This window comes from Bos grunniens, chromosome 13 (genome assembly GCF_055505025.1).
Source record: "Bos grunniens cultivar Pamir isolate PY7600 chromosome 13, Bosgru_T2T1.0, whole genome shotgun sequence".
Lineage (NCBI taxonomy): Eukaryota > Metazoa > Chordata > Mammalia > Artiodactyla > Bovidae > Bos > Bos grunniens.
The window spans coordinates 23,163,073-23,186,966 of record NC_141177.1 but is presented as its reverse complement, the minus strand read 5'-3'; the positions used below and the strand labels follow the sequence as shown (position 1 = coordinate 23,186,966).

The 23,894-nt window shown below is 50.1% G+C and overlaps 1 long non-coding RNA gene across 2 annotated transcripts; it reads right to left on the bottom strand.

Annotated features, from left to right (window-relative positions):
* Positions 1-1,797: 1,797 nt before the first annotated feature.
* On the bottom strand, positions 1,798-22,579 carry LOC147360477 (uncharacterized). Of its 2 annotated transcripts, XR_015139188.1 has the most exons (3): positions 5,696-5,761; positions 4,752-4,822; positions 1,798-2,033 (listed from the first exon to the last, which is right to left on the bottom strand). It is a non-coding gene; the product is annotated as an uncharacterized LOC147360477 (long non-coding RNA). The 2 variants fall into 2 exon arrangements; XR_015139189.1 differs by lacking the exons at positions 4,752-4,822; positions 5,696-5,761 and adding an exon at positions 22,390-22,579.
* Between the last annotated feature and the right edge of the window lie 1,315 nt (positions 22,580-23,894).

Sequence of the window (23,894 nt, the reverse complement as noted above, 5' to 3'; positions counted from 1 at the left end):
GGCCCCTTCTGGACTATAAACCCGTGAGGCCTTTCCGTCATGCAAGACTGGAGGCTGTCATTATCAGAAGGAACCACCACCACCACCTGCACAGGAATAAGGGGGAGAGCCCACAGCAGACTGAGCCAGGCCATCATCCCAGGGACCCTGCCCCTGGGATGGCCACAGAACTGGCTGGGGAGTCTAGGTCCCAGGGAGTAGAGAGATAGGTTACAGAGAGTCAGGGCAGCCTAGGTCCCTGCATTTCGGAGTGCAGACTTCACTCCCTGGGCATCGGGGCATCCTGGTGGTGGTGGGGAGGGCATGTCCAGCAAGTGGGGCCCACAAACCAACTGTTGTCCTGCTTTGTTTTTATCTCCAGCTCTATCATCTCATGACTTCTGTGTTTATCTTCTTTCTCATCCATCTCTCAGACTAGATTGTGAGCCTGTGAGGACAACAAGCAGCTCTGCTTTGCTCATGCTGTCCTAGCATCTGGGGGTGCCCTTGTGAACTCTGCAAACAGTGAGTGTTAGGTCAGCATTGCTGGTGGATTACCCGAATGAAGCTGCTTTGCCAGCCCTCTCCTCGGGGATTCTGTGCACACTGGGTCACACCCTTATTATGAGCACTAGTGAAGGCTAAGAATCCTCTACTCAAACAAAACTCGAACCCTTCACAAGCTGGTGCAGACACTTCCCAGGGAACGAACACACACACACACACACACACCAGCTCTAAGCTCTGCACAGACCTCAAGCTTTGCACCCCTGGAGCTGGAGGAAACTCAAGAGCCTGTTTCCAGCATCATCTTTCACCCATCAGCTTTCAGTCCCTGTCCTGTGTCGTCCAGGGAAGGCCAGAGAAAATCCCAAGAACCAGCACATGCTGGATGCCCAGCGCTGACAGCCCGTGGCCTCCACCACCCCTGGGCACAGAGCTGTTACCTGAAACACAGCCTCCCACAGTGAGTTGGGAGCCCTTTCTGAACCACCTTGCTATTGGTCTCTACAATCGTCCTTCATTTATCCTCCATTTAGGACGCGGGTTCTCAACACTCACTAATCACAGGCTGCCTTTTTGAGACTGGGTCAACTGCTGGCAAAACACCAGGAAAAAATGCACAAAGAAGCATGACTTATCAGACAAATTCCCAGGGCCTCTCCTTCTCTCTTCCTACCCCAACCGCAGCCATCCGAGTCTGCAGAGCCCCAAGCGTGTAACCAGGGGTTACACACCCGAGTACAGGATGGGTGGCGGGGCCCCTTCTTTTTTTGGACACAGCTCGGAAACCCCTCCATTCCTTAGACTGCTGCTGTGCCTCGCGCCCCCCGCTTCTTAATTACTACCGCGCTGCTTAATTGGGCGCTGTGTGTGTGCGTGTGTGTGTTTCTCGGGGGCTGAGGGGCGTCTCTCCTACAAATGGAGCGATCGGGTGGAGGGGGTGCTGGCTCCCGGCCCGAGAGCGAGACCCCTCCCCCGCCAGGCCGCTGGAGGATTGCGCAGCTCAAACAGATGGACCGAGCCGAGGGGGCGGGGGCGCGCTGACGGGGTGCTAGACGGCAGCGACGGCCGCGCCTCCCCGCGCGCGGACAAAGGCGGGGGCCGGGCGGCGCGCGCGCCTTATCAGCGCTAGCAGACCGGCCGTCCGGGCGGGCGCCGGCGGCCCGCGTGCAGGCGCACAAAGGCCCGGGCCGGGCGCGGGGGGCTGGGGGGACCGAGAAGATTAATTGCCCAATCAAGTTGTCGGCGCGGGGCGGGGGCGGGGCCGCGGCCCCGGGGGGACGCGGGGCGGCGCATAATGAAGTGTGCAAAAAGTTAATTTGCTCGGCGATTCGCTGCTAGCCGTAATCAAAGGCGGGCGGCGGGGAGGGCGGGAGTGGGGAGTATGCCCCTCCCGGACCCCCGACCCAGACTGCGATCCCGGGGGGCGCCGGGGGAGGGGACCCAGGACAGCCCCCCAGCGCCGGAGCAGGGGTGGGTAGAGGTCTCCAGACACGCGTTCCACTCCTCCACTTCCTCCGGCCGAGTGTCCCAAGCGCCGCTCGCCTTTCCTGCAAACACAAAGGTTGACATTTCTGGAGCGTTCACTCCGGCCAGGCTCCGCGCCAAGCGTTTCCGGGCGTGATCTCCACTCTCAACCTGGGGAGGTAGGGCCGGTGATCATCACGTTTTGGAGCAGAGGAGCCCGGAGCCCGGAGATGCTTATAAGTGATCCAAGGTCACACGCGGGGCCCTAAAAAGGCTCGGGAGCCTTAGCTGAAAAACGGCACAGTGGAAGAGTGTCAAAGACAAAATACATTAGACAATGGGAGAGGTGATTTTGTTTTTTTTTCAAGCTCCTGCAATGGAGAAGCACCCGCGAGCCCAAGACCACGGTGTCTGGGCTGGGCCGGTTTGCCTGACTTTTATAGGGTGGAGTAGACAGGTTACAGGTGGGGGATGTTTTACAATCAGGGGAAGTCGTCTCAACCAGCTGAACAGGAAATGTTTATCTCTGTGTCTAGTTTCAGATGGCACAAACAGTTCTAACCTCAGCTAATCAACCAGGAGACAAAGAATGGGAAGGTCTTTGTTTGGCCTTAGCAGGCTCAGGCAAAAGCGAAAAGGTCACAGACAAACAAGGGGAGTCTAGTCTTAGGGGAGCCATGAGAAAGATGGATAGAGTCTTATCTAAGTATTATGGAGAAGGTGGTGGCTTGCAGTAAGCCATTTACCAGAACAAAATGGGTTGCTGCTGCTAAGTCACGTCAGTCGTGTCCCACTCTGTGCAACCCCATAGACGGCAGCCCACCAGGCTCCCGTCCCTGGGATTCTCCAGGCAAGAATCCTGGAGTGGGTTGCCATAATGGGTAGAGGGACTGCAAAAAAACAAAAGGTTGAGATTTCTTAACCATCCATATTTTCTATGGGCACAGGTAAAGTTTAACATTGTCAAAAGGTTGGCAGATGGTAAGGCAGAAGCTCTGATTTCCTGTGACAGCAGCTTTGCTGAGTGGTTTAGAACCACTGCCTTATGAGGCCCTCGTCCTCAATAAATATAAATGCCCCTTTAGTCAGCTCCCCTGGGGTTGTGACCTTGGGCAACTCATCTGACCTCTCCTCATACAATGGGAGCCATAATAAAATACCCACCCTATAAGATATGGTAAGTCCCCCACATACAAACAAGTTCCTTTCCAAGAGTGTGTTGGTAAGTCCAGTTTGTTCGTAAGTACAACAGTCACCCTAGGTACCCAACTAACACCTAGCTATATAATACTGTACTGTACTAGGTTTATAATACTTTTTTCACATAAATAATACATTAAAAAAAAACAATAAAACATTTTAAATCTTACAGTATCTTGAAAAGTACAGTGGTACAGTACAGCAACTGGCATACAGGGGCATGTTCACGTCTTTGAAAGTTCCTAACTTAAAGTTTGTATGTGGGGGACTTGCTGTATTATTATCAGTGAGAGCCTAAACAGTAAGCACCAAGCAAAGCACCTGGGTCACAGTAGGTGCATCATTCCTGTTAGTACGAGTGCTAGGATTTTCTCAGGAAGCAGAGGTGTCAGGATTTGAATTCCAGCAGCACGGTTTCAGAAACTGCGAGCTCACCCAGGTGCACAGCCAGATCTCTGTGTACGGCTTCAGTTCTCCAACACCAGATACATCCAAAACCTGTGTCCCAGGTACGGGGTGTACAAGAAAAGGAGCAGGCCCTGCCCTCCTGGAGGGGGTCATCCTGCAAGGCTGGCCAACCCCAGACAATAGTGGGAATGCCACAGTGGCCATGGGAGCTCTGCAGAGGTGCCAAACCTGGGCTTAGGGCTGGCTTTGGGAAGGCATGGTGGACATGCCCCAGATGCCCAGGACAACTGGCACAGAGGATTGGCAGCCATGACCCGAGCCCCATCAGATTTCCACCCAGACCCCCTCCTCAAGAAGCAGCTTCCACGCCCTGGAGCTGACTAGTGGCTCCTGAATCCTGGTTCTCTGATCTGTTGCCCAGGCCTGTCCCTGAGCCCAGGCAGGACCAGGAGACTGGAGAGGAAGCCCTTGAGGGTGACAAGAGCCAGGCTTGCAGGCGAGAAGGGGCGGGATTACAGCCAAGCCAAGATTTATGGGCCCGATCATAATAATGAAAGAAAGAAAGAAAAAAGGGACGCGTGTTCGGCAATGCCCAGGGACCAGGGCTGCTGCCCTATTACCAAAAATGTCGTAGCTCTCGACTCTGCAAATTAGCATAAAACATGCTGTTTTGCATCTATTTGCATGTAATTTACATGCTAATAACTTGACGCCACAATGCACCCAGTCCCCTAAGTGGCTTCTGGTCCTTGCTTTTCTCCCAGCTCCTGCCCCTTGTCTTGCTTTGAGAAAACCAGGGGATCTTGGTTCTAGGCTAGGCTGAGCCACTCAATCCCTGTGGGACCTGGACTGGTCCCTGTCCCTCTCTTGAGTCTCAGTTTCCTGACTGTGAGCTGAAGGAGACAAACTGAACAGGAGTTCTCAAATTATGCTCCAGTATCCCCCTTGAGGGCTGCAGACACAGAGACGGGGAAGCAGGTGGAGCAAGCACCCCCTCCCTCTATCCCCTTGAACAGCTGGGCTTCTGAGTAAAATTTCTCTTGAGCAATGCAGAGCCTCTTGTTAAAAACAAAGACCAAAAAGTTTGCAAACAAACAGACTCGGTTATCTTAGAGTCTTTCTAAGTCTTTCCAGTTCAATGTTCTCTAAAGATTTGAATAATAATACCAATCAGAGTTAAATATAGCACTTACCATGGGACAAGCAGTGTTCTAAGCACCAGGCACAGTCTTCCAAGCACACATAACTCAGTCTTCAGACAACCCTTGAAATAGACGCTATTATTATACTCCCATTTTATAGATGAGTAAACTGAGGCACGGAAAATAATTTACCTAGGTTCAAATAGCCACTACATGGGAAAGTGAAGATTCAGACAGTCTATCTCTAGAGTCTACATTGAATTTAGTCAAGTCAACCCTTCCATTGTACAGATGAGGATACTGAGGCCCAGAAAGGGAGATTGAAAATTTCTAAGCACCACAGCTAAACTGGCACTTGAACCTTGCTTCCTGCATGAGCCCCAGGCTCTTTGCCGTCTGGGGAAAGGTGAACAGAAAAGGGAAGTCTGGAGTTTCATAGGTGCTCAGGACTACTTCTCTCTGGGTCCAATGGGCTTGCCAGGGTGAGACATGCTTTCTACCTGGGTTACTACCAGAGCCTGCTTCCTCCTCCTCAGCCAGCCTCATCCCAGCTGGTGGACCTTGGGGAACAGGCCCTGAAACCAGCCAGGATGAGCCCCTAAATCAGGACAGACAGCAGGCTAGTGAGAGCACCAGGTGTGCCTGTCAGAGCCAGCACACAATGCCCTGGCCGGCTGTGCAGGTGGAGCAACTGCCCAGGGGGGCTCCACTGCAGGGGGCTGTGGGGCTTTATCTCTGCAGAGGCAGACAGTGCCAGGCCAGCAGGTGCTCAGCGCTCCCCCTCGGGGGTCTGGCTGGGAAACCCCCAGATGTAGGGACGACTGGCCTGCCTGAGCGGTGCCCCCTGTGGGTCTAGTCATCCCTCTCTTGATTCAGTATCCCTCGATGGCACCCTGGCCCTTCTCACGTCCCTGTCTGACCTGCCACCTCTCACCCTGCTCCAGCCACCTGGCCTTCTCTCTGCTCCTCCCCGACACCTCCAAGCTTAGTCCTACCTGGCCCCTTTGCAACTTGCTGTTTCCTCCAACTGGAACACCCTGCTTGGCTGCTTCGTGCCCTTCAGATCTCAGCTCCAGCCCTCAAACCTTCCCTGACCACACCCTCCAAAGCTCTGCCTCCCTTCCCCCTCACTCGCTAGCACTTAACCTTGATGTCTTCTCTGCCATTATTACAATCTGAATTTATCTTGTTTATTTATGTGTCTCCTCATTTAGTGCCTGTCTCCACCACTAGACCCTCACTCCAGGAGAGTCAGGACCACGTCTGTCTTATAGAAATATAGTTCTCAATAAATATTTGTTGAAAGAAAGAAATAAAGAGGGAAGACAGTAGCTGCCGAAGATTTATTTGGTTAGTTTCCACCACCTCCCCCTCCCCAACTCTGCCCTAGAATGTTAGCTCCATGGTGGGTGGGCAGGGGGGCGGGGCGGCGGGTACAGGCATTTATGCCTGTTTTTGTTATCTCTGTGATTCCCAGAGGCTAGCACTGTGCCTGGCACACAGTAGGCGTTCAATAAATATTTGTGCATGAATGAGCTGAGTGTGTAAGATCCTGCACTGGAAGCCAGGAGACCTGGCTTCCTTGCCAGTAATCCCCTTGATGGTGGGTAGGATCCTGGGCAAGTTCCTTCCTTCTGGGGACCTCCATCTCCATCTCCTCATCTGAAGCCTGGACTTTGGAATCCCTGCCACCTTCACCAGGACCACAAAAGGGAGAGTGCAGTCTGTCCTCACTCCTCCGTGGGGAGGCAAACGGGGCAGCTGGTGGAGCTCCAGGGATTAGGGCCTGAAATTGGCCAGGATAAGCCCCAGGAGGCAAGGGGCAGAGAAACCTGGGTTTCAATCAGGACATGGCTATTACCTGGCTGCATGGCCTTGGGGGAGTCACTGTTCCTCTCTGAACCTCCATTTCCTCATTTGCAAAAGGGACACAGTCACTGTGAGGACTGCCACAAGATGACAGAAGGGAGCATTGTGCACCATGCCCACAGTTGTCATTTCTCATCAGCAAGGCAGTGCAGCAAGGAGATCATGACATGCCTCTACCCAGCGTGTTTGTTTCTTATCTATAGAAGGAAGTCCTAAGGGTACCAACCTAACAGGTCACTGAGGTTGGATTGAGATGGGAAAATGTTATGTATGTACCTGGCACATGGTAGGGACTTTTACAACCACAGCCCTTAAAGTTTTCAACTGCCTCTGTGGCTGATTCTGATTATGGATATCCCAAATCATCAGAGCACAGAGGAGACTCGGGGTCAGAGTGGGTGTGGGTATGGTTTGAGTTCAGTGTTGGGGGTGGGCTGGAGAGGATGAGGCAGCAGAGGTATAAGGTCAGGATAAGATCAGGCGGTCCTGAGAGCTGGATAAGGAGTTAGCCTTTATAGTGGGAGCAGGGGGAGCTACAGGACGCATTTAAGCAGGGAAACAAGATGATATGAGTTTAAAAACACTCACTCTGGCTGCCAGTTTTCAGGTGTGGCTGGGATTACTGGTGGTTTCCAAGCCTACGGTCTCCCTTTCGCTTAGTATTAGGACCCTGTAGATACTGCTGAGCACATGGACACTAGAATAGAGACCACACTTCCTAGCCTCTTACAGTCAGGTATGGCCATGTGTCTCCATCCTGGCCAAGAGGGGAAAAGTAGAACACCACGTGCAATTCCTGAGAGAGGTCCTTACAGAGAGGCAGAGCCTCTTCCCCCTTCCCTCGGAATGTAAATATGATGACTGGGAATAAGCAGCTATTTTGGGCCGTGAGGTGTTGAGGAGTGTGGAACAGTAAGATAGAAGGAATCTGGGTCCCTGTGAACCAAAGAGCCATCTTGCTAGCTTAGGACTGCCGGCCTCCGGACTGTTTATGAGAAGGAGAAATCAGTGTTTGTCTCCTTTAAGGCACTCTTCTTTGGAGTTCTCTTCCACTCACAGCCAACTCCAAAACAGATGCAGTTGGCACAGGTGATCTTGGAGCACTGTGGCCCGTCTTGAGGTGCACAGGGCAGAGAACTCACCTGGGTCTCTTTTCTGCTCATATTGGCCCTGAAGCCCCCAGCCTTTGCAGCCAAGCTCTGCCTGTCCAAAGGCACAGCCCAGGTCAGCCCAACTGGTGGGTATCCCTGGCTGGGCTAAGCTCATGAGGAACTAAGATTAGGACTCCTACTGAGTCCTTCACAGAGAAGGGCTTCTCAGAGTCCTTCTCAGCGCTTCAGAGCTCTGAGAGGCAGGGCAGAGAGAAGACAGCAGACAATGGCAGGATGGCACTGTCCATCCCAGTGGCCACTTCAAGCCCCTTCTCAGCCTCTCAGCCTCTCCACATGGCACCCTTCTTAATGCCCTTCCCCAAACTCACAGATTCCACCACAGTGCCCTCCTGCGGCCCCCCAAGGCCTTCAAATTGGCATCTAATCTCCTCTCTGGCCCACCATGTCCTTGAAGATGGTGTGCAGCTTTGAATGAGACTCATGAGGACAAATCCCCTCTCTTAGGTGCTCTGTGACTTTGAGGAACTCATTGAAGCATCTTGGATTTAATTTCCTCCTCTGTGAAATGGAAATGATTATAACAACTACTTCCTGAGTCAGTGCAAGGGTTCTGATTATTGACTGTTGAGTAACAACCCACCCCAAATACAGTGTTGTTAACCAGTTTCTTAAGCTCACAGATTCGTATGGGTCAAGAATTCAGACAGGGCACATGGGAGATGGCTTCCTCCCATTCTACAGTACCTGGGGCCTCAGCTGGAAAGAACTGAAGACCAGGCACCAGAATCATCAAAAGGAGTCTGCCCTTACATGTCTGGCAGCCAAGCCTAGCTCAGCTGAGGCTATTAGCTGGAACAGCTGTATGCGGCCTCTCCTTGGGTCGTGAGCTTCCTCACAGCGTGGCAGCTGGGTTCCAAGAGCGAGTGTCCCCTGAGACCCAAGCACAGGTGATTATGGCCACATCTAACCTATCCTCAGAAGTCACACCGTGTCACTTCAGCCATATTTTATTTCTAGAAACCATCACAGGAGGGGTCATAGACTCCGCCCCTTGACAGGAAGAGAGTCAAGGAATTTGGAGTCATATTTTTTAAAATGCTTGAACAATGTGTAGCTCATCATAAGGACACATTAAATGTTAGCTGGAAGAAGTGGCAGTAGTGAAATAGTGGCAGGGTTCAATCCTGTATATACTGAAATAGCCATAAGACACTAGGCATAAAAAAGTTAATGGAGGAGGCACAGAAACAGGTCCCTGGAACCTAACATCCCCACTAGGCTGAAAGACAGAGTTTGGATAATAAGAGCTAATAGGTATTGAGTGCTTACTAGATGGCAGGCACAGAGCCAAGTACTTTCCATGCATGATCTTATATAATCCACATAGCGATCTAAGAGGCAGGTCTTAGCTTCCCACCCATTTACTGATGAATAGCCAGGGCTCAGAGAAGCGAGGGCTTCCCGGTGGTGCTAGTGGCAAAGAATGTGCCTGCCAGTGCAGAAGCATGAGAGATGAAGGTTCAATCCCTGAGTCAGGAAGATCCCCTGGAGAAGGGAATGGCAACCCTCTCCAGTATTCTTGCCTAGAGAATGTCAGGGATAGAGGAGCCTGGCAGGCTACAGTCCATGGCGTCCCGAAGAGTCAGTCGGACACAACTGAGTGACTAATACCTTCATACCAGACAAGCGAAGGGTCTTGCCCGAGTCCACACAGCTAGGAAGAGGCACAGTCAGGATTTGAACCTAGGCAGCAGGTTGTCAGAGCTGGGCAGCAGGTTGTCAGAGCTGGTCCTCGTTTCCCAAGACGAAGCTGGGCACTAGCCAGCCTGCCAGGTGGAACAGGCCATCCTGACTGTTTGGTGACAGACAGGGAGGGCTCATGCTACTGGATGGAGAGCCAGGACCAGGAGGTTTGTCAGCTGCAAGCCCACAGTCACAGGCTGGGGGAAGGGGGCCAAGACCTCCGTCTGGAGGGATGGGGGAGGGGGGCAGTGAAGAGAGCCCAAAGAACAAGACAGAACCCCAGAGGCAGCAAAGCACTAAGGGATGATGATAAAGCCTGGGTCACCAGAACTGAGCCTCAAGATCACAGGGGGGCTCTGACCTCTGTTCCCTGGAGCACCCACCAGGCGGTCACTTGTCCCCTGCCTGGAGCAGGACTCAGCCTGCCACTGGAAGCCAGGAGGACTCGGTGTAGTGGGAGGAGCAGGAGGATGGGGAGGGAGCACCACTCCATACCCCAGCCAGGAGGGGACTCACCACAGTTCCAGGTGCGTAAGGGAGGCAGCACACTGTGGGGGGGTGGGTGGCTCTCTCCCACTGCCAGTGGGGTGCTGCTGGCCTTGACTCCTCTTCTCAACTGCTCTCTTTCCCTTCCTTCCTTTCTTATTTCCAGCCAGCCCTCCTTCCATGCTTCCTTCTATCCTTTCTTCCATGCCTTATTTCCATGCTCCCCTCTTTTCCTCTCTCCCTCCTTCTTGCCTTTCTGGCATTCCTTCCCCCTTATGAAATCTCACAGGGAGAAGCTACATTCCCCAAAGGCAAGGGTCAATCTGGTCCTAACCTGGTCATGACCATGGACTTCTTCATAAAATGAAGCATGTCTGCTGAGCCATCACAAAGCCAGTCCTAAGGGTGTCACGTATCTGTGATGAGCTCCTTCGACTCTCCCCAAATCAGATACTGTTGTATCTGCCAAGTCTTCTCTACCCCAGAGTCAGAGGGCATCTCCCAGAGCACATGAGTACCCTGAGTGTTACTAGAAGGCAGCTTCAGGAGCACTGGATTATAAGCTGGATCGCCTTGGCCTAATTGCTCAGTGCCGCTGAGCCCTGGTTTTCTTGGCTGAAACCACTTCACAGGTTGAGAAGAGGGTGGGACAGAACAACAGTTGTGCCCAGTCCCAGGAGGACTCTGTCTCCACCAGTCCCCTGCTGGCACAGGCCTCTGACCTTTCTCCCAGGCCCATGAGGCAGAGCCAACTCCCAGCTGACATTGGCAAGCGGCTAGGAGGGTGGACCGGCAGGCTGTCAGGGCCGGCCTTGTGCCCAGAGAACCTTCTGTGCCACTGTTCCTCGGCCAGGCAGGCCCAGCCCACCAGCGACTTCCCGTGTCCCTGGCAGGACAAGGCTGGAGGCCCCTCCTCTCTGCCTCTTGCTCAGTTGACCATGGTGGCTACCCTCCTCCCCCCAGGCCCTGGAAACAGAAGTCTCCAATATAAATGCAAATTCGCTGTGGTCCCTAGTCTCAGGCTGGCAGCTCCAGCCTGTACCACAGGCTGGGGACCTGAGCTGACACTGGCCCAGAGCAGATAAGCCCCTCTGGGCCACCCCCGCCCCAGGCCCTGCCCTCTCCTCAGCCTGTCAGCTCCACAAAAACCCCAGGGCGTCCCAGGCCTTCCCCTTCCCTGCCCCAGAACGCCTGTGATGAGCTTGCGAAGCCCCCCTCACCATAATCAAGAAGGACTGCAATCCTCAAATAGTGGTGACATTCTACTTCCTGAGCCTCCTATTCTAGCCTCCCGGGCTGGCAGGGGCAAAGCCTCAAAGCAGAGAGAAGGGCAAGCAACATGGGCCAATCTCTGCCCTCATAACCCACCAAGCTCAGGGTCACCACTAGCCCACAGCATCCCTTGGTGTGAACTAGGAACAGCCACCCCCTCTTCCTGGTGCCAGGTGGCCTCTTAGCTTACCCTCTTAGCTGGGTACCCTTGAGCCCAGCACTTGCACAACGCAAGCGTGGCCCAGCTCCTCTTTGGGACTTGGTCACCTTTCTGGCCGAGGGATCACCTGGAGAGACCTCTGGGTATTGTACAACTCCTCGAACACAGAGGCCCTACAACTGGACAGGGCAGTCCCATGGGTACGAGCTCTTCTGGTTGGGGTGTCTTATCATCCTTCCGTTCCTAGGTCCCAGACACTCCTGCCCATAAGCCACAACTCTAGGACACTTAACAAGGGAGCCAGGTGACTCTGGCAGAAGCACCTGTGAGCCACATGAGACTGAGTGGCATAGGTCTGAGGTCATGAATAGGGCTGGGTACAAATCCAGCTCATTCATGGCGCCAGCTTCAATGTCACCTCCTCGGAGAAGCCTCTCCTGATGACCTCATGTGGCACAGTCCTTTCCTTACCTCCAGAAAGCATATCTTTTTGCCCTGTTGGTTTTCTTCGTAGCAGTTACCATTATGTGAAATTACCTCATTCATGTGTCTTTCTGTGGTTGTTTTCTGCCTTACTTTTGCCTTACTGGAATTCAAGTTTCTACAAGAGCAGGCACCATGAATTGATAATTTCTCCCTCGACACTTTCTGGGAAGTGACGGATCCGACACCAGAGGGTGAGTGTAAAGTGTTCATGGAGACAGCCAAGGTTGCTTAGCAGAGAGCCAGCACACAGCAGGCACTCAATAAATGCTAATGGTTATCATTGTTACTGTTGTCATCAAAGGGTTGTGGGTGTACTGGCCCCAGAGGTCCAAGTCCTGATATACTTCTTCACAAATTCCAAAGCCACCACTACAGCCAAGTTCTCCTCTCCCATGTATTCACCCCATGAGCGTGTGTGTGTGTGCGCGCGTGTGCGTGTGTGTGTGTTAGTCACTCAGTCATGTCCAACTCTTTGAGACCCCTTGGACTGTAGTCTGCCAGGCTCCTCTGTCCATGGGATTCTCCAGGCAAGAATACTGGAGTGGGTTGCCGTTCCCTTCTCCAGGGGATCTTCCCTAACTTCCCAATCCAGGGATTGAACCTGAGTCTCCCATACTGCAGACAGATTCTTACCATCTGAGCCACCAGGGAAGCCTGCTCACCCCATGAGCAGCACAAGCAAATTGCTTCTTCCCTCCAGGCCTCCATTCCTCTCTGTAAAGGAATAGGGTAACCTCCCCCATAGCCTGAAACTGCACAAATTTGCTACAAGTATTAAGTGACAATGAAGAGGGAAAGACACTTGTTAGTCCCTACATATGTTTTCAGTAACATAAAGAATGACTTGCCCCTCCTCTGAATAGGATGTCTCCATCTTCTGGAGCTGCCCAGAGTCCTCCCTAGAGTCCTGAGGTTTTGCTGTTCCCTGACCCAACCCAGCCATGTCTTAGACTTCTTCGAAGGAGGGGGTTTCCATCAAGGCAGAGTTTCTCAAAGTTTCGACACAACTATACCACTTCCCCCCACCAACTCTTACTTTCTTTCTGTTTGTATTTCATATAATTTACTCAACATTTTTCTTTAAATTGTCTCATTTAAAAAATTAATAAATAAAGCCAGTTCCCACTAGTGGAAAACTTTACACCACTGCCATAAACAAAATTTAGTATCAATTAATAATTTTAAATATATGTTGATATTTGCTAACATAAATACTTATCTATTAAAAGTTTGGTACTCCTAGCAAGATGAGAGTCCTATTCTAAGGTTTTCAAGTTCTCAAGCTGAGCATTCTCTGGGGGATTTTTTTTATTTTTCGGTTCACTGGAAAAATACTTCATGAGAAAGCTTACCCAGTCGCAGTTGGAAGCAGCTGTAAGTGACACTATTCCCAGCTCAACACACAGAAAAACTAGTTGGGGCAGCCACTCACACCATTCAAAATATAATTAATTAGAGACTTCTTTGGCAGTCCACTGCAGAGCTTCCACTGCAGAGGGTACAGGTTTGATCCCTGATCAGGGAGTTAAGATCCCACAAGGCATGCAACGTGGTAAAAAAGAAAGAAAGAAATACAATTAGTTAGCAGAGAAGTAACACCCAGGCCAGTCTCAACAGGTATTTCTTGGCTCTTTCTGTTCAAAACCACCTAATAAAGGTGTCTTACCTGTGAGGGGAGTGGGAAGGAGAGGGGTAAAGTCTTCTTCCCGTAGAGGGACCATCTCCATGCCTGCAACCAAACCCACCTCCTAACTACTCCCAGCTCAAAACACAGTCTCCAGGACCCCCTACTTGGTGCCATCCATCTACTTTGCTGATTCTAGACTCTTGGGAAGGGCAATTTAATACAATGTCACGTTGTTCTGGGAAGGGAATCAAGTAAGACCTCTGGCAAATTTGGTACAATGGATCAGAAATCTTTAATTGGAGGGGTAATTTCTCTCCTAGGACTTTATCTACGAGAAATCACCATGAATGTAGACCAAATAGCTGCAGGATGTTGTTGACAAATCTGTTGATAATAATGAAAAGCTGAAAACAACATAGGCGATGACAACATGCATAGGGGATTCAGTAAATAGTATGTTTCATGCAATAAAAAACTATGCAACCATTTACCAATAATGCTGTAGAATTTTAGACATAGAAAAATGTTCATGTTATATTCTTAAGTAGAAAGTATTAATCACTCAGTCATGTTTGACTCTTTGCAACTCCATGGACCATAGCCCCCCAAGCTCCTCCATCCATGGGATTTTCCAGGCAAGAATACTGGAGTGGGTTGCCAATTCCTTCTCCATGGGATCTTCCTGGCCCAGGGATAGAACCCGTATCTCCGGCATTGCAAGAAGGAGATACTTTTTACCATCTGAGCCACCAGGGAAGGCCCCATAAATAGAAAAGTAGCTATAAAATAGGACATACAATATGTCTTATTTTTTAATATACGTACAAATGTACTGTAGAAAGATTAGGATGGATTTGTGTTGGAGAAAATTTCTCAAACAAGAAGCAGAAAGTCCAAACCATAAAAGGCAAATATTAATAAACTAATTTACATTAGAATTAAGACTGTTCAAAGTTCACCATAAAAAACTGAAAAACTAAGCCACAAACTGGAAAATGTTTGTAACAATCTGACAAAGATTAGTATTCAAAGTATATAAAGAGTTCCTACAAATCAACAAGACGAAGACAATCAAAAAGAAAAATAAGCTGAAAATTTGAACAAACACAGAAAATAGAAAACATGAACAGCCAATGAGCATATGAAAAGATGCTCAACCTCTTAGTAATTCAGGAAATCCAAATTAAAAGCTCATTTTATGTCCACTAGATCGGCAAAACCTAAAAGGCTGAACAAATCCAAATGTGATCACTTGCATGGAATAAGGAAAGCTCCTTGACACTGGTTTTAGGGGGGGTCAATCTATACAACTTTGGAGAACAACTTGTCATTATTCTGCACTTACTCTACAACCCAGCAATCCCATTCCTGGATACATTCTAGAGAAACTTACACCTGTGCACAGGAAAGGTGGGCAATGATGCTCAGGTTGGCAGGACAGAGCCCTCAGCCTCCTGCCCTTCAAAGTGAAAGTGTCAGTCACTCAGTCGTGTCCGACTCTTTGTGACCCCATGGACTATAGCCCACCAGGCTCCTCTGTCCATGGGATTCTCCAGGCAATACTACTGGAGCGGGTTGCCATTCCCTTCTCCAGGGGGTCTTCCTGACCCAGGGGTTGAACCCCTACTTCCCACATTGCAGGCAGATTGTTTACCATCTGAGCCAAAGATGCCTAAAGCACCTGATGAATTCATCTCCTTTCCACCCTGCCTTCTGGCTTTCTTTCATTTCATTTGCCCTGGGGCTGGGCCCTAACTCTTGCACAATTCTGGGTGCTGTGATTCAGCCTTCAGCCTTGTTGGGCAGCCATGGATGGGCAAGCAGATCTCAGACTCATCAACTGAGCGGAAGTAGTGAGATGAGCGGGAGCTTCAGTGACTCTCCCAGGGGCCAGGGAGAGGCCAAGAGTGTTGGGAGAAGTGGTAGGTTTGCAGGCAGAGCTGGCTCACAGACCACTCCGCTGCTGTACAAAAGACCAGGCAGCTCGATACAAAGTCATCAGAAGCATCTCTAAGATACACTGCCAAGGGGAAGAAAGCAGGCAGAGCAGCTACCCTTGTAAAGTGTGTATACGTGCATTCACTTGTGTGCAGAAAACACCTCTGAGCCCAGAAAACTGGTGTCCAGGGAGGAGGAGGAGTGGCTAGCCATCAACAGTAGGAGAGATTTCCTTTCATTCCATCCCTTTCTGTACCTTTTTATTTTGTATGCTGTATATGATCCTATGGAGAAATAAATACAATAATTAAAAAATGGAAACAAAATGCAATCATATTAAATATAACACCAATGTAACTATTAGGTGATTCCAATTTGTTGTTGATCACCATTGACATAATGCTGCTTTGTAGACACATAATTAAACTTTATTGCTTTGAATTTTAGAAAGTTTTCGTTATTTTTTATTTGGCTGTGCCGGGTCTTAATTGTGGCATGTGGTATCGCAGCTGTGGCATACAGGGTCTAGTTCCCTGACCAGGGATCAAACCCGGGCTCCTGCTTTGGAAGCTCGTAGTCTTAACTGCTGAACCAACAGGGAAGTCCCTGGGAAGTTTTGAAAATATTTTTCCAGTAAACTTTTATAGGTTTCAGGACCCTATGGCTTCTTGCATTGCCCCTCCCAGGTCAAAGGCATAGAGCAGGCCCCTGCAGCACCTATGCCCAGCTGTGCACTGATTCCCCAAGGGCTGCTTTAGGCCTGCATCCCTTTGATTTAAATCATCTTTTGGGTCGTACCTCAGGGTTGCTCTGTATCTCAAGTGGGTCCATGGGGAACTGGCATGGCCCTCCCCTTACTCAGGAGCAAAAATACCCAAGGTCACTTTCTCGACCTCAGTCTCCCAGTGGTCTCTATGGTACATGTATGTCTTCCCACCCAAGATACTCGGCTGTCTCCCACTCCTCCTCCCCTTGCTCACGCTTGTATAGCCCCACTGGTTTCCTTGTTCCTCAACTCCCACCATGGCAGGAAGCATTCTAAGATGGCACCCAAGATTTCCAACCCCGTAGGTGGGCCTGTCCAGCATAATCCCCTGGGCTGTGACTATGATGGAGTTCATTCCCATGATTAGGTTAGGTTATATGGCATAGCTGACTGTGTGATGAGATGGTTGGATGGCATCACTGACTCAATGGACATGAGTTTGAGTAAATTCCAAGAGTTGTTGATGGACAGGGAGGCCTGGCATGCTGCAGTCCATGGGGTCGCAAAGAGTCCGACGTGACTGAGCGACTGAATTGAACTGACTGTGCCAGACTTGGGACTCACAGAGGTGTGAGCTAAATGGATCTTGTTTTCAGCCACTAAATCAAGCCCTGGGTCAGGAAGATCCCCAGGAGAAGGCAATGGTAACTCACTCCAGTATTCTTGCCTGGGAAATCCCATGCACAGAGCAGCCGAGTAGGCTACAGTCCATGCGGTCGCAGAGTCGGACACGACTGAGTGACTTAGCACGCATGCCAGGTCTTCGTTGCAGCCTGTGGGATCCCCAGTTGTGGCATGCAGGATCTAGTTCCCTGGCCAAGGACTGAACCAGGGCCCCCTGCTTTAGGAGCTTGGAGTCTTAGCCACTGGACCACCAGGGAAATCTCCATAGAACCCTATTTTTATCCAGTGTGTTGTAATCATTTATTCACTGTCATCATTTTTTCTGATGCTCAAATCGTCCCAGCAGTTCCTAGGCTCTGTTGACATGTCCCCAGCATTACTTGAGCGCTTCTACTTATTTTATAGCACAAAGTAGATGTTCCAGGCTTACTGTGTACTTTCCTTGGCCCGGCTCTCAAGTCAGTCATTTCCCCAAGGATTCCTGGTTCCTTTCAGCGGACAATGCTACATTTAGCAACCAAGATTTGGTGTTATGAGTACTCATTGCTATGTGGGTATTAGTGCTCCTAGGCTCTCTTTGTGGATAGAGCTGAGAAACACATGTCTGGGGCACAGACACACACATTTACATCTACGCGTATCTGTCTACACTTATCTAATGTCATTAGTTCACACTGATTCCCCCAGCACCACGGGGTTCACACTAGCCTTTCCCATTTCCATATCTGTGATTCCCTTCTCTGACCCGTCCTCACTTAGCTGCTTTTCCATGACTGGTCCCACGTCCCGCCCACCACCTGCAACAAATATTGGAAAAGGGAAGGAGGAAAGAGGAAGCTGAAATTAAAAAAAATTTTTGAACTAGTACAAAAATTAAAACTATAGAAAAGAACATAGTGAAAAATCTCCCTCCCACCCATCTCATTCCAATCCTGGTCCTGTCCACAGCTAACAAGCATTATTATTAGTTTGTTATATGCACAAGCTGGTATTAAAATATTTTTTATTTCCCTCCTCTTTTACCCAAAGTATTCCTGACATCCCTTTTATTTGTCAATATATCTTGGAGATCTTTCTGTATCAGTACACGAAAAGTGACCTCACCCTTGTAGTTGTATAGTCTTCCTCTGGCTAGTCCATACTTCATTTAACCTCATTTAACTTTATTTAAATGATAGACATTTAGACGCATCTGAGGTGAAATAAGACTAAACTGAGCTAAACAAGACTGCAGTGAATAACCTTGAATGTATTCATTTCACATGTGTCCATACACATCCACAGAATACATTTTCAGAAGTGGGATCATTGGTGTGACCTTATATATTTATGTGTTTAATGATGAAAGGTCTCCCCTCTTAGAACGTCAGCGCCAAGAGGAAAGGGACTCTGTTCTTTTTTATCCCCCTGGCTGAGCTGGGTCTTCATTGCAGCCGTGGGCGTCCTCTAGTTGGAGCATGCAGGCTCTTCATTGTGGTGCATGGGCTTCTCAATACGGTGGCTTCTCTTGTTGCAGGCTAGAGCATGGGCTCAGTAGCTGTGGTTTGCAGGCTTAGTTGCTCCACTTAGTATGAGGCATCTTCCCAGACTAGGGATTGAACCCATGTCACCTGCATTGGCAGGTGGATTCTTAACCACTGAACCACCAAAGAAGTCCAGGGACTGTGTTCTATTCATCACTGTTTTCCCAGCATCCAGAACCATCAGACTGTCCGGCACTCAGTACATACGTATTCACTAAAAGAATGGCCAACGCCCTCTGGTTGTGGACTTGAGTCTCAAGCACCAACGGACCATTCACTGTGTGCTAAGTGCTATGCATCATCTTACTAATCCTCCAAAGCCCCTGTGGGGTAAGGACTGTTTGGACGCCCCCACTTTACAGATGAGAGCCCTGAGGCCCAGAGAGGAAACACAATAGGCTGATGTCACACAGCTAATCAATGACAAAGCCACAGTTCCCATCCAGTGAGTCAGACTCTGGAGCCACCAACAACCTCACCTACTGTTCTCAGTACACCTACTGTTCTCTCCCCGCACACAGCTCAGTCTCCCAGCCCCACGTGGCCCCTTCATCTTGACTCATCTACTTTCCTGGTCCTAGCCACTTCTTCTTAGCCTCAACCCCAGCCAAAGGCACCGGCTCTGCACCCTCAGCCAACACAGGACAGATCCAAGGAGAGGCGCTGTCATTTCCATACAGCTGTCCCCAGGAGCCAGGCCCTGCCCAAGCCCCCCCATTTCCCCTGAAAAAGCTGAATTGTCTTGGCTGTTTGGGGGGCACCTCTCGGCACAGGCCGGGCTGCCTGGGCAGGGCCTGGCTGAGCTATTATCCTACATTATCTCACTCCCCTGCTCCTGAAAAGAACCAGTGACTGCTCACCCCCCTCAGCCCTCCCCTGCCTGCTCCTGTCTTTTACACTTAATTACCTCACTCATTACCCCGCAGCCTGCAGAGGCCGGACCACAACTGGGGCGTGAGTAATCCCCACATCACACACCCAGCCAGCCGGCCAGCAAGGAGCAAATTGCTCACACAGCCCATAAATAAAGGAACAGGGCCCACTCAGGCCTTCGGAGCAGAAGGACCTTCATGGAGGCTGCAGTGTGGGGCAGGCATGGGCCCCAGCTTCCCAGTCGGCCTTTGCCAGCCCTGGTGAGATGACGGCCCCTAGTTCCCCTACCTCTGCTACCCCAGACGGTGACCTTGAACTTCCCCAGGCCACTGAAGTCACAGCTCATTGCCACTGACAGATGGGGCAGCAGGGGCCCACGCACCTTCCTTACCACAGCCAGGGAGCTGTCCACGTGGCTCCCAGGCTCCCTGCATGACCTCTCCAGCCATCTCTCACCAGCTCCAACCCCCACACAGAATGCCCCTGTGTCCTCTTTCTTCCTCAGCTCCTCTGCACATGCTGCTGCCCCTGCTTCCTGAGAACCTTTCCTGAGCGTCCACAGACCTTGTTCATGTCTACTCACTTGAGAGACCACCTCCTCCAGAGAGCCTTCCCTAATCCCTCCAGGCTATGTGAGGGAACTTCATGGACCCATCAAAGCATCAAGCCTCTACGTTGCCACTGGCTTTGCTTGTGTCTTATGAAGGGAGGACTGAGCCACATACATGTCCCTTTGCCTAGTGCCCAGCCTAGGTCCTGGCACATTACCAGGTCACTTACATGAGTGAATGAATGAATGAATAAGTGAATGAATGAGGTTGATGACTGGTAAGCTGTCTGTGCTGCATGAAGGGATTTGAACCCCCTTTCCCCTGTGACAAGCGTCTCCCCCTCCCAGGCTGTAGGTTCCTGCACTCCAGGGCCTCTGAGCTCATAAGGGAGGATGATCTAGGACTTCTCTAAGGCTAAAACTTCCCTCCCCCTCTAGAAGGTCAGGCTCAGGCTCTTTCCCTTGCATCACCTTGGCAAACACAAGCTTCTCCCCCCGAGACAAGATAGCCCAGCCTTGGCCGGGAAGTCACCTACACAACCTCTTCTCTTTCACTTCTTACATCACCTCCCACCACTTCTGCTGGTCTATCACCTCTCACAGCACTTCAGGGCAGCTGACCCAGAGGCTGGCTGTGTGGTCAGCTTCTCCTGGCCTGAAGAACTTCATCTCACCCTCCTGCTCCCCTCATAGACTCAGGATACCGGAGGGAACTCAGAAAGGTTCCCTTGGAAAGGCAGAGAGCTCCTAAAACCCGATGGTCCAGAGTTCATGAAACCCTTTTTTATCTGATGAAGCCTATGGACCTCTCTCAGAATAATGTCTTTAAATTCATAAAATATATAGCATTACAAAGGAAACCAATTATATTTAAAGTTATCAAAATATTAAAAATAAATCTACATTACAGTAACATATATGCTTCTTGATTATGCATTATAGCACACGGATTTAGCAAAAAACTGTTGCAATTTCCAAGTCATGATGAGTGTAAATGGTATTTCAAGTTATCTGGAACATCTGTAATGTGACAAGAAAATACCTGTGATTTCTATTAGTGACAATGTTACAGGCCCTGTTAATGCCACTATGATCTGTGGCCTGCATTCATTACAGAAGAAATGATAAGTTTCAGAAAGAAGCTAGTGAAATTGAAGGTGCAATCCTTTTTCTATCTCAGTTAATGGTGGGCCTCCTGTATTATTTCTATGGACCCCAGGTTAGGAGCATCTGTGACGGGGAATGACAAGTGTATCTCAAGTAGACTAACATTTCCACTCCTGCATCTTGGCAGACATCATTAATCAATTAGAGCAGTCTCCCACACTGAGCCCAAACTAGTTCCAAAATCTATCTCAACACTATGCTTTGGGCTACAGCTACCAACCAATCCACATGGGTTCTTAAGCTGAAGTCAATTTGCCATTCCTTGGGGTGGGGAGGGGGCAATGCCATTGTCAGAATGAGATTAAGGGCAAAGAGGCGGTAAAATGAGGTTGAGCATCAGTGCAGGAGAGCACAGCAACAGTGTATTAAACAGCAATAGCGCATTAAACAGCAGAGACATTACTTTGCCAACAAAGGTCCGTCTGGTCAAAGCTATGGTTTTTCCAGCAGTCACGTATGGATGTGAGAGTTGGACCATAAAGAAGGCTGAGCACCGAACAACTGATGCTCTCACACTGTGGTGCTGGAGAAGACTCTCGAGAGTCCATTGTACAGCAAGGAGATCAAACCAGTCAATCCTAAAGGAAATCAAATATTCATTGGAAGGACTGGTGCTGAAGCTGAAGCTCCAATACTTTGGCCATCTGATGCAAAGAGCCAACTCACTGGAAAAGAACCCTGATGCTGGGAAAGACTGAGGGCAGGAGGAGAAGGGGCAACAGAGGATGAAATGGTTGGACGGCAACATCAACTCAAGGGACATGAGTTCGAGCAAACTCCAGGAGATAGTGAAGGACAGGGGAACCTGGTGTGCTGCAGTCCATGGGGTTGCAAAGAGCTGGACATGACTGAGTGACTGAACAGCAACAACAGTACAGGGAGAAAGCATAAAAGCAGAACAGCCTAATGTACGTCAGCCGGGCAAACAGTCACCAAAAAGCTTATGAAATATCTGGACAAGTCATTAGAAGTCCAATATCTAGAGTGAGGAAGGTGACAGTCGCTTTCTGCTCAGCTCTGCTTATATATTTTGGGGAGTTCTGTGTTCAGTTCTGGGCCCCACACTCTCAGAAAAACATCAAAAAACTGGAACATGGTTCAGGGAAGCAACTAGGATGGGCAGATATGTGGAAAGCATATCCTGTACCACTAATTTACTCATGTCAACAGGTTCTAAGACTCTCCTCTGAGTCACCTTGTGCTGGGAGCTGGGGACACCAATAGGAGCAGCCCCAGGCCACGGCCCTTGGAGTGAACTTGGAAAGAACTGGGTGTCTTCCTATCCCTGAGGAGCCATTCTGGACCAGAAGGATGGAACCTGTGGTATTCCACTCAATCTGGGGAAAATAATACTACTGGAGTTTCTGGCTTCCCAGGTGGCACTAGTGGTAACCCACCTGCCAACGCAGGAGACATTAGAGACTGAGGGTTAGATACCTGGGTCGGGAAGATCCCCTGGAGGAGGGCACAGCAATCCACTCCAGCATTCTTACCTGAAAATCCCATGGACAGAGGAGCCTGGCAGGCTACAGTCCACAGGGTCACAAAGAGTCAGACACAGTTGAAGCAACTCAGCATGTACCCTGGAGTTTCCAGACAATGGCTGCTGAGTCATCAAGGATCCATGGTAGCAAACACGCTTGAAGAATCTCCAAGAGGGTCAGACACCAGGATAAGAGGCTTCTTGTGTCCAAAATAAAAAAGAAGAAAAAAATAGGTCATAGGCCTGGCCTGAGGGAGATGTCCCTGCTAAATGGGCCCCAAGGCCAACGCTGGAGGCTGAGTCCCTGATCTTTGTCCCTGGTGCTTTTGGACACTCAGTGTAGAGGCTGACATACTCTAGCCAGCGTGTCATGGGCTTAGGGCTGACTATATGACTGCCCCTGGCTACAGAGGACATGGGGGAGGCCAGTACTGACCCTGCTAGTGGGAGGAGGGGACTCATCAGACCAGGTAGTTGGAAGGTTGTGGGCAATTGAAAGGAAGGTCACCTGTCCACTCCAGTCACCAAGGGTTGGGTTCCTCTGCTGTGCCTGACTCTGTGCTCAGCACTTTCCTTGGATTGTCTCTGTTAAGCATCTCCTCTCTCCCCAGGGTGTGATGTGCTTACCAATGCACATTTGACAGGTAAGAAAAGAAAGACCCAGAGAAATTAAGTCATTTGCCCTGTTCTTTTAACTCCTCCACAGAGGTGGGCCAGCTGAAGCAGAGGGAATCACTATCCACTTTGACGCCAACCCAAACAGGTGAGTTCTAGGTGCCCCCAGACCTGGGATCTCCAGGACTGCAGACTGCACCTCCACAGCCAACGCGAGTGTGGATTCCCTGTGTCCCAACCAAGCACCTGCTGCCTTCTGGACTCTATGCAAAAGTCATCTTTTCAGAGAGGTTCCTTACACACCCCATCTAAAACAGCCCCACTCTATCTCTGCCCCACATCACTTGTCTTCCTGACACTTTGTAAATAGGAAGCTGGCATATCGACCTGTTTATTATTTATTATCTGTCAGTACAGTAGGGTGGACATGAGCTGCCTGAGAGCAGGTTTTTGTTCTGTCCACGGCTGCATCCTCAGTTCTGAGCATGGTGCCTGGCACAGAGTAGATGCTCAGTAAATATCTGAAGACTTACGAGCTGTGAGCCCTTGGGCAATTTCTTAACTTGTCAGTGCCTATGTGGCCCTTTATAACCTGAGTGTCATCATACTACATCCAAAAGCGGTCATGAAAATTCCATGAGTTCATGCTGTATCACAGCCAAGGAAGAAGAGAAGTTGCTCAGTCATGTCCAACTGTTTGCGACCCCATGGACTGTAGCCCACCAGGCTTCTCTGTCTGTGGGATTGTCCAGGCAAGAATACTGGAGCAGGTTTCCATTTTCTTCTCCAGGGGATCTTGCTGACCCAGGGATTGAACCCAGGTCTCCTGCATTGCAGGCAGATTCTTTACCCTCTGAGCCGCCAGGGAAGCTCCTGTGTCACAGCCAAGAAGACCTTTTA